The sequence below is a fragment of the Protobothrops mucrosquamatus genome, unplaced genomic scaffold (assembly GCF_001527695.2).
Source record: "Protobothrops mucrosquamatus isolate PMUCROS unplaced genomic scaffold, P.Mucros_1.0 scaffold285, whole genome shotgun sequence".
In the NCBI taxonomy this organism is placed as follows: Eukaryota; Metazoa; Chordata; class Lepidosauria; order Squamata; family Viperidae; genus Protobothrops; species Protobothrops mucrosquamatus.
In genome coordinates this window covers 646,974-658,984 of record NW_015386629.1, presented here as the reverse complement: position 1 = coordinate 658,984, position 12,011 = coordinate 646,974, and positions in this window count along the sequence as shown.

Sequence of the window (12,011 nt, the reverse complement as noted above, 5' to 3'; positions counted from 1 at the left end):
GAAGTTATGCTATAGTAAAAAATTAGATAAGGAAATTGAAGCTAAATCTCTTCAAGATGGTGACTCTGTGGATTGGTTCAAAAATTAATAAACTGCCTTGCCATAAGTTGCATTTCCCTTACAATGGCTTATTAGAGAAATACTTGATTCAAATTAATAGAATCTTGGTATTGAACCTGATACCTTGACAGATTTTGAAAACACATTTGAAATGTAGTAGGTTTTCTGATGTTTTGAGCTTTGCAGTATCTCAAAAACACTTGTAACATTCCTTCTATTTGGACAAATTTGGGAAGGGGGCCTTGATTATGTTATGGACTCTAGTGTTAATGGGTAGCATGCCAATAGCTTTTATTTATTTGGGCAAGTTCTGCTGTGATGTTTATGCCATGCTCTTCTAGAAGGTGTTTAGGCAGGTTCACTTGATGGGCAAGAGAAAGAAAGACATTTATTTACTTATCCTTTTTGATCTGGTGCTCTCTTTTACCTTTCCCCAAATCCATGGCCTTTGATTTTTATCATTTCTTAATTGTGCCCTAATGTCCTCAGCTTTCATTCATGTTAATCCCTCATTTTTTTTCCAGAAAATAAACATAAATTCCTCTATTTTATTACCTGTTTGCTTTGTCTTGCATCAAGTAAGTCTTCACTATGTGAAAGTCCTGATAATGTTTGCTGTTAGATTATCGTATGCAATGTAGACCAGTGGTTCTCAACCTTTTCTTCACCACAGACATCCTTTAAATACATTTTGTGAACTTGGCCACGGACCACCAAGACTTAACTCAAGATTTAAATCATAACATTTATTCAAGCCTTTGCAGACCCTCTGTGATGATATTGCAACCCCGAGGGGTCCACAAATCACAGGTTGAGAACCACGATGTAGATTTCTTTATACCATAGTGTAATGTATACACAATAGTAATAACACACCTCTTGGATTTTCAAAAAATGGTGCACAAATAACATAAAATGTATCATAATGAGAAACAGCTAACTTCTTTAATGAGTTATACTAAATGTGCCAGTTGAAAAAACCTAGTGGCCAGCATGGACATGGAAAGACCTTAACAGACACTGGTCTCTGCACAGAGAAAATGCTATTATGTGGCAATCTTGTTTGTGTGGAAGCCACTGTTTGTACAGTCATATGTGTAAAGGCATTATTTATTAGTTGTAGATATCATGGGACTGGATGGTTCCCAAAGGCTGATGTCATTTGAGACATCTCTGTAGGTTTAAGAATTATTGGGCACATATTTATATATTAAATGTGAATGTTTGAGTGGGATTCATATAACTGATTGTGATGTAATTGTTCGATACTTAAGAATGTTTTCAAAGGTGGAAGAATTCAACATACAAAGCAGGTTTTATAAAAACAAACCCTGTGATAGATGGTTAGACAGATAAGACTTTATTACAGTCATAGACCAAAATAAAAACTAAACAAAACACCACAGTAAGAGTCTTGAAGAGCCTTAAGAATTAAGACTCATAGTTGAGTGGAGTATATATACCATATAACAAAACACAATAACATAAGGAAACAGAATTGTTTCATGAATAATGTAAGTAAAATAAATCAGAATGCATGGGAACTTAAAGAAGAGAGGGGAAAGTAACTGTTTCTTATACAGGTAGTGTAACAAAACATAGTGTAGTTTCAATTGCATCACAAGGTGTAGAAAGAAAGGAAGATGAGTTCTATAGAAATTTTCAGGAAATGTTATGGACTGAAATATATATTTTTTAAATCCAAAACAACAAAATAGCATTTGGAGGTGTCTCATGTGGACACCTCTCTAATTCACTGGGTTATATAAAGGAGTGTGTGCCTTGATTAAAACAGGAGGCTTGAATGGCTGAGATTGATGACTGTGTATCCTTTGGTATATATAATTCAGATGGGATTTCAGGTGCCACATGAATGGAAAACTAAGCATTTAAAGATTTTGATTTGTTTGATGGTGTGCTCAAACTTATTTACTAGTTCTGTGACTTTGGATGTTTGGGGAAAAAACTAGGATTTTAGACTTGAAATAGATTATAAATAGGTTCTTGTTGTGGCAATGAGATAACAGAGCACCCAAGCCTTTTTTAAAGTTGACAGAAATCAGAGACAAAAATATTTCATTGTCAGCATCTAATAATAAAATAATGTTCCATTGGACCAGTTTAGGAGGATGGACACAATGCAAACAATCATGTTCAGTATCTGTAATAAAGCTGCCATAAAGTATCAGCTGTACTTTATGAAAATGAAGCTTGCAATAAATAGGAAGTTAGTGTATGTTTTTGCAATAAAATTGAATTTAGAAACTGTAGGATTGATTTTTCTGATATAAATAATATTTCGTTGTCCATGGGGTTGCGATGGGTCGGACATGACTTCGCAATTAACAACAACAAAATATATTTCACCATCTTGCTATTCTTTTGGCAATAATTAAATAAATCCATTTTATGCATTTATTATGAAGAAAGGTTGTGGCCAGATAGGCCCTTACCTTAATAGTTGTATAGAGAGAAATTTCAGAAGGTATATCATTCATTAAAAATAGGGTTCCTACCCACTTTGGCAATTTCACGCCCTAAGCTCAAATATAACCTTTTATGAAAAATTCAATGCTGTCCCACAGAGAAATTGAGGGAAGAAAGCTACTAAGCTCAATACATCTGATCATTATTTTCTTAGTGGCATGCTTCGTGGCAATATCTGCAGATAAATTTCAAAAGCTATATAATAACAATTCCTGGAATATATGAATCCATTGGATTAAAAGTGGTGCTCCTTTATTCAGTCATTGTATTGTAAAGAGCTCCACATGCAGCTAAGGGAATCTGTAGAATCTTATGAGCAGCCACTGTAAGGAGAGTCTCCCTAATTTCTCTCAGCTACATGTATCATCTTGGTGCTATAAAAGCTGCAGTGCCTCTGGTTAGGGAGGAATATTAAGGAAAATCTTTTTGGTTTTCTTTCTTTCTTTTTTTGTTTCGGTAGATGCCATCTGCTAGATAAGATATAAAAGAGATGATAATTACCTCAGTTAATTAAAGACCTGAGGCCATATTTTCTACATGAAGGTAGTTAATCCAAATGCCCTGGCAAAATTCCAGCCCAAGTTATTACATACTATTGGCCTATGTTCCCTTTCAAGAACAATATGGAATGTGTCTTCTCTTTTCTCTTTAGGCCATAATGAAGAAGATGCATTAAAGCTCAGAAAGTTGGTAAAGGCAATAAAGTTATTATCAAAGTTTGCATGACCTACTGCCAAGTGGAAAGAGGGGGAGGGAATCTTTGGTGGTAGATCTCAAATATTTCTAAATGCCTGGCAAAAGACCAAACCACATGACTGCACTAGCTAACTAGCTACAACTGCTGATGTTTATTTGGTATTAGAGTCTGTCTGTAATTGCTTTGGAAAGGTAACTCCAACACTTTGCTTGAGATGGTACTTAACTGTGGAAAGAAGAAAAGATGGAAACAAAGATAGAAAAACAAGTCATATTTTCCAAAATATTTCTGAAAAAAGAAGGCAGCTCCAACTTTGAATTAGTATGCTAAAAGATATCAACAGACAGAAAATAACTGATTCATAGAAGATCAAAGGAGTATATTGAAATTTTGAACTACAGAAATATCAACATATTGTGAATAGGGAAGATGTTCCCTATTTACAAGAACCTCTAGTACTATAAAATGTTATTAGATCAATATTCCAGCCATTACTAAATCAGAAGGGCACAGGAACTAATGGAATACATACAAAAAATAATTGGTAAAGGTTTTAACCAAATTATATTAGCAAATGGCCTTGTGCTCAAAAATAGGAAGAAGTCAGTTTATACATCAATACCAAAGAAAGGAGACTTAACAGAGCACGTACACTATCATACAATATCCTTAATTTCACATGCTAGTACAATAATGCTTAATGCTTAACAGAGGTTACATGGAAAGGGAAATATCAAGCTGGTTTTAGACAAGGCTAAAGAACAAGAGAAATTGCTGTTGATCCACCTGAATGATTGAGAAATCCAAAGAATACTAAAGAAATCAATGTCCTTCATTGATTATAGAAAGGCTTTGATTGTCAAGCTGTGGAATATGGATTGTCATCAATATATAGGCCAGGAAACACTAATTTGGATGGAACATACTGAAACAGATTGGCTCCCAGTCAACAAAGAATGAGACAAGATTGTATGCACTAATTTACGGTATTCAATCAATATGCTGAATATAAATCAAGGGAAGTTAGAAGCAACCAGCCTTTAGATAATGAAGATATTGAAGTGGTGGCTAGTTTCTGCATTTTAGGATTGGCTAAAAGTAAAGCAATATGTCACAAACTAGCACTTGGTAAAGTAGCCATGCAGGCCTTGGAAAAGGTTTTCAGAAGCCATGATGTATTTATACTTACAAAAATCAAAATTGTGCAGGCAATAGTTTTACCTGCTACACTCTATGAAAATGAAAGATGGAGTTGGAAGATGCAGAATATAAAAAGTATTGTATCATAGTAGAAATCAATCCAGCGTTCTTTCCAGACAAAAGTGACCAGGCTTAGCTTATTGAATTTTTGATGAGCTATGTAAAGCTCCCTTGAAAACTCTATGATGTTAGAAAAAAAATGGAAGGAAAGGGAAGAAGATGACGACTAACAGCAAGGTGATGACTTAGTTTCAGCAACAATAGGAATATGACTGGGAAACTTTAAGGGGGCTCTAGGAGAAGATCTATATTGGTACTAAAAGTCAACCCTGATTTGACTGAACATAAACAATCACTCAATCAAAGTAATGGAATTGATTACCAGAAACCTTTCATAGACTAACCTTATTGAATTAGAGGCATTTTTTTCAGTGAGTGAAGATTGATTTAAGGTACATGCTTTGAAGGATTTAAATGCTATATCAAACACTTGTACACTTGAAATATATCTGACTTCTTTAAAAATTATGATCTACTTTAATTTCATTGATAAGATTGACTTTTATGGGAAAAATTATAACCTGAAATAAGATTTTTCTCCCTTAATTATGCCTATTAAGATCTTGGGCTGCCAAAATCAGATTGTTTTATCATTATGGAGATTAAGGGAGATGTTTCTGTTGTCAATTTACAGCCTCTGGTAATAGTTAACATTTTTTTCTTTCTCTTTTTAACAAAATAAATTAATTATCAGTTTATACTTACTGGTTTCCCTTCAAGATAATTTTACAAGCTCTTGTATTCCTATATAGCACGGGTGTCAAACTCACCGCGTCATGAGATGTGTCGCAACGTATAGTGACTTTTTTCGCATTGCCGGAGCTGCGGTGGGCTTGGCCTCTGTATGATGCAACCGTCCCACGGGCCATCAGTTTGACATCCCTGCTATATAGGTTTGTGTTCCTATATAGTTTTATTCTTGATTTTGCTTCGTAAAACAACTTTTTTGTATTGTAGCATTTACAGTGTGGATCTTATTTCACTAAATTGTGAATGAACTTTCAAAATGTGCATTCTGAGAAAATTTGCAGAAAGAGATTATATATAATTAAAAAGGAAGGGATTTACATGAAAGAAAAAAACTATCTATTACCAGATTTTATGCTTGCAAAGCTCTTTGTCTTGACCACCCCCCAAGCTAGTCAATAGGCCCTTTCCTGTGGCAAGTAAGATTTGCTTCCAAGTGACCACACACAGACAGTTGATAAACTGAAGGACTCGGTTCTTCTTATTTTGCAGGAGATGATGTGCCAAATATGTGTAAGCAGGCATGCTAGTACACAGTTAGTGGATTAGTCCTTTTGGATATGCCTTTGTTTATCATTCTCATCATGCAAATGTACATGTGTACACACATGCTCACAACTGAATTCAAGAGAGATAGGAGAAAAGTTGTCTAGAAGAAAAAAGGGTTGGCTGATTCATAGGATTCAGCCAAGAAAATCATGCTTCTGGATGAGTTCCAGTCTTTTTTTTTCTTTTTCAAAGAAGCAAGGCCAGAATTCATTCTTACCATGAGGCTGCAGCCTTATCTTTACATGAAGAGACAAATAGAAAGCTGTATTGTCTCCTGTGTAATTGTGCCCAGCAGTTTGAAGCAGAGGACATATTTTAAGAGAAAAATATTTCTAAAACATATGGAATCCATGTATATTAAAAAGAATTGAATCATATACTTGCCTTTCCTAGAGTACAAGGATGACTTCATATATAAAGAAAGATGTGCTATCCAAATAGAATTGCTCACTTGCACCTACTCCCTGAATGGAAAGAAGAAAAAATAAATGTTTAATACGTAAATTGGTACCTACTGCAATGAACTTGAGAATATGACCCTAATTTTTACCTAACAGATACTTATTCTCTCTTTAATAAATGGACTGTGCTATATGCCTAAAATCTGTGCATAGTTGGTGTTGAAAACTGTCTTACCTTAATCCATCCTTATCATTTAACCCTGACTATTGTGATCTTGGAGCTTTAGGATGCTATCTTGCTTTAGGGTTTTCTTTCAGTTTTATGATGCTGGCTTCTGACTCCTTTTAAAACCAGGTTTGGATATTAATTTAATTTTTAATACCTATAAAAATCTGGTCTGCATAAACATCAGAGTGCCTGAGAAACTCCTGAGAAGTTGTTCCTTCACAGAATCCACACAAAATCTATGCAGCATCCCATTGTTAATTCCTGGCTATGGAAAGAGTAACTAAATATGGCTTTTCTGTCTAGCAGATATCTTCACTTCCCAGAGCTTCTCTGTAAAGCAAGATGTATTCTGTGATCAGGTTATGGGAAGAAGCCACAAGGGGATAATGCGAACTGTGACCCCAGCACTTGTCCATTCCAAGCAGCAAATAAAGACTTGGCCAAGCCCACCCACCAGTTCCTCAGAGAAAATCCCAAGCTGTCTCTGGAAACCCACTGGGTCCATCAATTGCCTGAAGCAGGCTGACCAAAGGTGCCAGGTTTCCCTACAGGGAGGGATAACACCAGTGAGTCAGAGAGCAACAAAGGAAAGAGTTGATATACTTGGGTCTATTTACATTCCAACATTTGAATTCAAGACATTTCTAATCATTGAATTTTACCTTCAATCCCCAGAACCATTATTTCATCATACGTCAACTGTCCTCAGCAATTGCTCTTCTGGCAATACTGAATACTGCCTGTGTGCTGACTAATGCTCCTACCAATGGACCCCTCAAAATGGCATCCAACTAGCCTCCCCCCCCCCCAGGCTTTGTCTTTTTTTCATTCACTCAGAGGGGGAAAACCTTGATTACTCAAGGTAAAAAGAATAGTAAAAAGAGAGGTGAGGCAACAAAGTACCTTAATTTCAGCAGGGAGAAGTAAGAGCAGAGGAGCCAAACAGTGGGGGATGAAGCAAAAGTTCTCATGAAGAGGAAGAGCCCATCTCACAACTTCAGTATTAATGCTGCAAAATATATTTTCAGTCTTCCATCTGAGTTTCAGCTGAACCAGAAATCAATGTGCTCAGCTAAGAAAAAAAACTTCTTCAGCATTTTAAGAACAAGTGTAGAGAGGTCCTTGATTACAAACTCATTTAACTACATTTTGTGATAATGTATATCCCTACTGCAGCATAGAAATGAAAATAATATTACAGAATATATATAACAAAATTGGGACTATCAACACACAACAGGGTCCCAGCAACATAGAAACAAGCACTGCCCATATAGAGTACTTAAATTCCTTAATCAGAAATAGTTTTCTGCACATTCTGAGCTTAACTTTCTCTGGGCAAAATCTATGACTTGTCTCTCTCCTAAAAGGTCAATATTGTTATATATATAATTTTTAAATAGTTTTTGAGTTGGGTAGGCTATACAATATGTAAATAAATACATTTCTTAATGAATTTGCAAAAGTGAGGTTGATATTGAACCAAAGTGCGGGCCTAACCAGATTAGTAGTTTCATGGCTCTCTAAGATCAGTCAGAGGACATTTCCTGACTTCCATGCTATCTGTGATACTTTTAATTGGAGTACCAAGGTTTGAATCTGGGGTCTTCTGCATATAAAGCTTCCCATTGCTAGTGAACAAATGGTATTCCTAACAGGCAAATTGGCATGTAGCAAAAATCACTAAAACTAGAAGGACAGATCATATTTAAGGGGTTTGGTGCCATAACTTGGCTTTCCAGTCTTCTAACTAATAGCAAAATGCTGAAATTATTGGGGGAGAGTTAACCTTTGAGTTTTGAGGATAGAAATTGAATTGGGAGGCCTCTGTGAGGCAAACCACTTTCATTTCTACCTTTAATCTATATGGAGCAACCCCAAATCTATCATCAACATCAACACAGCCCAATTTCAATGTCATGAATTCAAGATATTTTTTCTTTTGCTAGAAGATAGCTTTTTTTATGGGAATGGAAGTGATTTGTCCCATTCTTTCATATATAACCTTAATGTTATGGCACAGTTTTTAAAATGTGCCACCAGAAATCAACTAATTTAACTCTAGATTTTGGTGGCACAAACATTACTTGCTCAGGGGACCAAATGGCACATTGGGAGGCTGTCTGGACCCATGGTAGGACCGAAAAATAGGATAATTAAAAAACAGTTACATTTAAAGAAAAGTCAACCCTATATCTAACGTTTCAAGATAATCCAAAATTGGGACGTTAAAATGTGTCAATCCCAAAGACACAGGATGACTTGTACAAGAATCTGAAATTAACGAGTCTTGCACAGGAGCCTTAATGACATTCTAAAAGATTCCTCTATATTATAAAATGGTCTGATCCATATAATGCTATTGTGTGGATATGGTCACAATACCACTTCCCTTTGACTAGCTCTTCTGCCATACTACTAATATAGAAATTCTATAAAGAGGTCAAGAAATCTACTTTTGAAAGCTGTCAAATTCTATTAAAGAACACATCTGTTATTTTTAAGAGTTATTTCCCTGGTCACTTTTATTTGTTGTTTCTTCTGCCATGTAATTAATATTTTTACGAATTGGACGAAGCAAATTTAACCTCCACCAATAGGTGCTACCACATGTATAGCATTTCAATTTGCAGCATCTCTAGTTAGCATACCCAATAATGAAATGAGATGGATGTTGTAATCCAATGACATAAAGGCTATCAAAATGATAAACCAGAATATGTAGGCATTTCAAATACTTATGTGAACTAAATGTTAGCATGGAGTATGCCTATGTGAGGGTCTATGAGACCAAATTCAAAGGAACAACTTGATGGTAGCAGCTAAATAAGGTAACTTTAATCAAACTCATCAAATTTGTGAGTTGGTGAAAACCGATTCTGATCCTAGAAATCATATATTCTTCTGTTATGCATTTACCCCGACCAGTACTCTGGAAAGTGGCATCAGAAGGTTCAGTCTCGAACTAAGAAACACCTAGTTGTGGGTAAAGTGTTTTGCAAACTGATTGTTTTACTAGAAGCACACAACTGTCTATTAGGGCTAGTCCAAGTGATGTGTGGTTAAAGGCAAGACTGACTGCATCTCCAGGGTGACAGATGTGGTATGTTAAAAGTACATGTATTACCAACTAAATGATCAAGCTGTACAATTCTGAGAGCTGAAGTCCCTGCCAAATGATTGTGCTGCACAATTCTAAAAATTGAAGTAAATACATGCAGGGAAGGTGATTCAGATGGGTCAATGTAGATTACCTATATCAAAAAAGTTACATGTAAAAAAAATATTTTTAGGACATCAAGCATAAAATGTGTCATGGGTCATCAATGGGTCATCTCATGATCCATTCAGTTGAAAATGATACTACTAAAAAAAGGAGTTTGTATACAAAACTTCCTTACTGGCAGAAGTCTCTGATCTAAGAGAAAGGGGAGTTTGTTTGTGGAAATCCATAACAAATAAACCTTAGTAATGAAAGCAATAAAAAAGTTCACATCTATACAATGCTGTACTGCTTTGATTTAATATATTTTTTGGAGTTTTGAATTCACTAGGTCTGCCCAATGTTTAAAAATACCTTGTGGGAAACTTTAAGCTGTTTTATAGCATAATCCTATAGAAAGTAATAGATGTTTTCCATTCCCCGTACCCATCCAATGTTTTATGCCAAATCAAAGGTTTATTATGTTTACAAGGCCATCAAACATTATTTGTGTGTACATTGTAATATCCAAGCAAGGTGTATACCATTTCAAAATTAAGACAAAAGTATTGACATGACAGTGGCAGAAAAACAAATATATATATTTTAATTGCTCCACATCTATCTTGCTTTCCAACAAAATAGTTCATTAGATGTGTCTATGATAGACTATATTTTAAAAAGAAAAAATATAGAGGAACAATTCAAATTAAGAAATTTCCAGAATCAAGAATTTCCTGGATCATAATCACAGTTTTTCATCATTCTTTCTTCTTTAAAAATACTTTATCCATTCTTCAAGGCACTGTGATGTTGCAAGTCTTAATTCTAAACATGCATTTCAGAAATAAGCTCTAGTACATATTTTATGGTAAGCAAGTTTGGAATTGAGGCTAAAATCTACAAATAAAATCTAAATATTTAACTTTTAACCGAAATGCAACTAAGTAAGGATTTTCAAAATACAAAGCAAGGCTTGTAGAAAGGCAAATTAACAAGATTTAGAACTGAAAATAATACAATAAATTGTACTATTATTAATATTTACGTTTGCAAAAGATCCTGAACAGTGTTTATTAACAAAATTACATTTCTTGTGCTATACATTTCATGCAACACAGGAAAAATCATTTGATAAACCTTTAAAATCAATCAATTTAGCATCACATTATAGTTACAAATTTAAGTGGTGAAACATGAAAGGCACTGTATAACAATTTTAAGACTACGGCTGAGAAATTTTAAGGAGGTTGTTAAATTTTTTGAAACTGGGAACGTTACACATCCTTCATGTGATGGACTTGAATCCATTCATGCAAGTCTGCAACATCTTTGATCTCAAACATAGCAGCATTCAATATTATTGTGGGTAAGAGTATTAAACATGTATTTAATCAGTCTACTTTAAGTATAAAAAGAAATGCATTAATCCTTCTTTTTTCAGCTTCTCTAGAGCCAAAGCTAGCACTTGAATAGAATTCATCAGTTCTGGCTATGTTTCCAACCAATATAGATCCATGGACATTGTAGGTGTTTAAGCTGTTCTTTCTTTTATCATGATCTCAACACTATATTCATGGCAAGCAGTGTCTTAATCTTCAATATAACTGAAATTCATGAAACTGTCTTTTTCAAGCTTGTGTGCATGTGTGAGAGAGAAAGAAAGTGAATTAACTGCTGGGATTAAGTCGTTATTTAAAATTACTCAGATATTATAATTCCAAAATGAAATTCATCATTGAATTTCTAAAACTTTCTGTTTTTAAAAATAATAATAATAATAGTAAAGTTGGAAGGGACCTTGAAGGTCATCTAGTCCAACCCCCTGCTCAGGCAGGAAACCCTATACCATTTCGGACAAATGGCTGTCCAGTCTCTTCTTAAAACTTCCAGTGTTAGAGCATTCACTGCTTCTGGAGGCAGGTTGTTCCACTGGTTAATTGTTCTCACTGTCAGGAAGTTTCTCCTTAGTTCTAGATTGCTTCTCTCCTTGATTAGTTTCCACCTGTTGCTTCTTGTCCTGCTTCCAGGCGCTTTGGAAAATAGCTTGACTCCCTCTTCTTTATGGCAGCCCCTGAGATATTGGAACAGTGCTATCATGTCCCCCCTCGTCCTTCTCTTCATTAAACTAGACATACCCAATTCCAGCAGCTGTTCCTTATATGCTTTAGCCTCCAGTCCCCTAATCATCTTTGTTGCTCTTCTCTGTACTCTTTCTAGAGTCTCAACATCTTTTTTACATCATGGTGACCAAAACTGGATGCAGTATTCCAAGTGTGGCCTTACCAAGGCATTGTAAAGAGGTATTAACACTTCACGTGATCTTGATTCTATCCCTCTGTTAATGCAGCCTACATAAATACAATATTTATGTATTTC